This window comes from Melanotaenia boesemani, chromosome 22 (genome assembly GCF_017639745.1).
Source record: "Melanotaenia boesemani isolate fMelBoe1 chromosome 22, fMelBoe1.pri, whole genome shotgun sequence".
Lineage (NCBI taxonomy): Eukaryota > Metazoa > Chordata > Actinopteri > Atheriniformes > Melanotaeniidae > Melanotaenia > Melanotaenia boesemani.
In genome coordinates this window covers 2,924,010-2,928,111 of record NC_055703.1, presented here as the reverse complement: position 1 = coordinate 2,928,111, position 4,102 = coordinate 2,924,010, and the positions used below count along the sequence as shown (strand labels likewise).

Sequence of the window (4,102 nt, the reverse complement as noted above, 5' to 3'; positions counted from 1 at the left end):
ATCCAGAAGGAGGAGGTGGACCGGGTCTGATCCTGAAGCTGATCTGGTCTGGATCCAGTAGGAGGAGGTGGACCGGTTCTGATCCTGAAGCTGATCTGGTCTGGATCCAGTAGGAGGAGGTGGACCGGTTCTGATCCTGAAGCTGATCTGGTCTGGATGCAGTAGGAGGAGGTGGACCGGTTCTGATCCTGAAGCTGATCTGGTCTGGATCCAGTAGGAGGAGGTGGACCGGGTCTGATCCTGAAGCTGATCTGGTCTGGATCCAGTAGGAGGAGGTGGACCGGGTCTGATCCTGAAGCTGATCTGGTCTGGATCCAGAAGGAGGAGGTGGACCGGGTCTGATCCTGAAGCTGATCTGGTCTGGATCCAGTAGGAGGAGGTGGACCGGTTCTGATCCTGAAGCTGATCTGGTCTGGATCCAGTAGGAGGAGGTGGACCGGGTCTGATCCTGAAGCTGATCTGGTCTGGATCCAGTAGGAGGAGGTGGACCGGGTCTGATCCTGAAGCTGATCTGGTCTGGATCCAGTAGGAGGAGGTGGACCGGTTCTGATCCTGAAGCTGATCTGGTCTGGATCCAGTAGGAGGAGGTGGACCGGGTCTGATCCTGAAGCTGATCTGGTCTGGATCCAGTAGGAGGAGGTGGACCGGGTCTGATCCTGAAGCTGATCTGGTCTGGATCCAGAAGGAGGAGGTGGACCCGGTCTGATCCTAAGGCTGATCTGGTCTGGATCCAGTAGGAGGAGGTGGACAGGGTCTGATCCTGAAGCTGATCTGGTCTGGATCCAGTAGGAGGAGGTGGACCGGGTCTGATCCTGAAGCTGATCTGGTCTGGATCCAGTAGGAGGAGGTGGACCGGGTCTGATCCTGAAGCTGATCTGGTCTGGATCCAGTAGGAGGAGGTGGATCGGGTCTGATCCTGAAGCTGATCTGGTCTGGATCCAGTAGGAGGAGGTGGACTGGTTCTGATCCTGAAGCTGATCTGGTCTGGATCCAGTAGGAGGAGGCGGACCCGGTCTGATCCTAAGGCTGATCTGGTCTGGATCCAGTAGGAGGAGGTGGACTGGTTCTGATCCTGAAGCTGATCTGGTCTGGATCCAGTAGGAGGAGGTGGACCGGTTCTGATCCTGAAGCTGATCTGGTCTGGATCCAGTAGGAGGAGGTGGACCGGTTCTGATCCTGAAGCTGATCTGGTCTGGATCCAGTAGGAGGAGGTGGACCGGTTCTGATCCTGAAGCTGATCTGGTCTGGATCCAGTAGGAGGAGGTGGACCGGTTCTGATCCTGAAGCTGATCTGGTCTGGATCCAGTAGGAGGAGGTGGACCGGGTCTGATCCTGAAGCTGATCTGGTCTGGATCCAGTAGGAGGAGGTGGACCGGTTCTGATCCTGAAGCTGATCTGGTCTGGATGCAGTAGGAGGAGGTGGACCGGTTCTGATCCTGAAGCTGATCTGGTCTGGATCCAGTAGGAGGAGGTGGACCGGTTCTGAACCTGAAGCTGATCTGGTCTGGATCCAGTAGGAGGAGGTGGACCGGTTCTGATCCTGAAGCTGATCTGGTCTGGATCCAGTAGGAGGAGGTGGACCGGCTCTGATCCTGAAGCTGATCTGGTCTGGATCCAGTAGGAGGAGGTGGACCGGTTCTGATCCTGAAGCTGATCTGGTCTGGATCCAGTAGGAGGAGGTGGACCGGTTCTGATCCTGAAGCTGATCTGGTCTGGATCCAGTAGGAGGAAGTGGACTGAGTGTGAACCTAAAGGAGATCTGGTCTGGATCGAGCGTCTTTAAATGTCTATTCCTTACAGAATGTATTCATCATGTACAGATCAGATTCATGTCAGAGGATCAGAGCATCACTCTCTACGTACATGTTCTATCATTCATCACTTCAGTACAAATACAGAATATATTATAATTCCGTTTTAGATAAATTGTTCATCTTGTTAAACTATTTTTTTCTAACGGTGATAAAACACACGGCTGATTATTCAGAGCAAAGTTTTATTTTAAATGAACCTGATTAGAAACAGAAATGTGTCATTTATCAACAGATCCAGCAACAGTCATAAAGAAATAAACTATTTCCTTAAATAAAACTTCAAGCAGCTATCTGTCTTCATTTCATCCCAGCAGAAGGAAGGATAGAACGAGATGGTAGGGATAGAAATGTGGATCATCAGTTACTAGTAAACAGTGTGAGACTTGAGCTGTTCCAGGTCTACAGGAGTGGTTCTGTCCTCCTACGTCCCGCTCTGGGTTTGCAGTTCCCTGATGCAGGAGGTGGATCCACCAGGTTCAGACCAGTCCTGGATTGAACCTGGACATGTTAATCACTTCCAGCTTGTCCGGTTGATCAGACTGTGCTGGGAGATCATCACGGATCCAACATTCAGATCCACATAAAATAAATACTTACACACTGATCAGCTGGACATAACTTTCACCTGGAAAGGTTACACGTGGTTTTAGGTTCATTCTGACATCATACAAAAACCAGAATATCCTTAACTTTGAGTCGCGTTGAATAGAAAACTATTGCAGCAAAACAAGCCGTTAGTCCTGATGCAGCTTTAACACGTTCAAAAACAAAATCTGTATATATTTTTATCTGTAAAGTTGTAGAAATGCACGTTTTTTATTACTTTTTTAAAGTGTCAGTAAAAGACTGTTAACTTACTGAAGGTTGGCTCCACTTTGCTCTTTATCGGCCTTTCTTGGACTTCAGGAAATGAGTTGTGTTAACCAGGTCTGCAGATGATGCTGCAGGATGAAGACAGTAGCGTTCAGGACAAGCAGGTAGTCTGAAAAATAAACATGGAGACTGTAGATGTTAAACATCCTGATGTGACCATGAAGCCGCGGTCACAACAGACTGGTTGATGTTGAGGTAAAATATATTTAATCAGGGTTGGAATTACAGGGGAGCTGTAAAAATGGTCTACTTTCAGGTTATACTTGATTTTCCTCAAGCTTCCTTATGTTTAGGAAATTTAAAGGACAGCATTTGTCATTGTGGTGTGTAGTTAACACATTAAATTTTCCAAACATAGTGAGTTTTTTTCAGCTGATCAGAGCTGTGATGTGCAACACAGCGACAGTTATGTGTGACCTATCTAATACATTAAAAGATGAACTGTATGTAAGAAGAATGAACCTTTGCATTGTTCTCATCCCAAACGCTGCATTACATCCTCACAGATTCCTGCTCCCATGTGAAGTCTTCCTGTCGGGGAGGGGGCTGTGGGTCGTGGTCCTCATACTGGGCAGGGATAGGCCAGGGGGAGACTGTTTGGCAAAATGATGGTGTCAATCAGTGGTTTAGGCCACAGATGTAAAGAGGAGACAAAGAGATAAATACGTCTGGAAAAATAGAGGAAGAAAATGCATGAATGGAAATAATGAGGATGTGAAACTGAGTAAAAAACAAAGTGTCAATAAATAAATAAATTAATTTATAAAATGTTAGATGAACAAAAAAACGGGAATAAATAATTCCACGGATCAAAGGAAAATAATAAAAAAATAAATACAGCAAAAAATATAAAGGAGGAAAAAATAAAAATCGAAAATCACCAAATAAATAAACTGAACTGAAAATTACATGAAAAAGCAAATAAATAGGAATATTAACACAAAGTTAAATTAAAACACTTGAAAATGACAAAATAAATTTGTGTCATGTTTTATAGGTTTCTTAATGGAAAATCACTTTTAAATATAATTTATTGGTGCATTAATTTGTTTAATTTATTTTTATATTTCTATTTTTATTACATTTTATTTTTAATTTTGGCAGTATTGGTCCTCCATACATCCATGGGTTTTTTCTTATAGGCGCTTTTGATCTGTTAGTGACTTAGAACGCCATAAGAGACACTTCTAAGCACTTAGAAAAGTGATTTTATCACCACACTCCTCATGAAAAATGACTCCAGAAGTACTGAAATAGGCCTTGTGGTTGGTGAGATAAACTCATTTTATTATAAATATGCTTTTCTTAGCAGAGGCATAAAAAATATGTTTGCAAAAGCCAGCCAATAATCAGTAAAACCGTTGGAGTACTGGTAACTCTCAGTGACCAGTGGTGGGAAAACGAGACTTTTCAGT

General features: G+C 44.7%; 1 long non-coding RNA gene across 1 annotated transcript; it reads right to left on the bottom strand.

The window, feature by feature from the left end:
• Positions 1-2,186: 2,186 nt before the first annotated feature.
• On the bottom strand, positions 2,187-3,339 carry LOC121633696. Its single transcript, XR_006009106.1, has 3 exons — positions 3,150-3,339; positions 2,673-2,755; positions 2,187-2,439 (listed from the first exon to the last, which is right to left on the bottom strand). It is a non-coding gene; the product is annotated as an uncharacterized LOC121633696 (long non-coding RNA).
• Between the last annotated feature and the right edge of the window lie 763 nt (positions 3,340-4,102).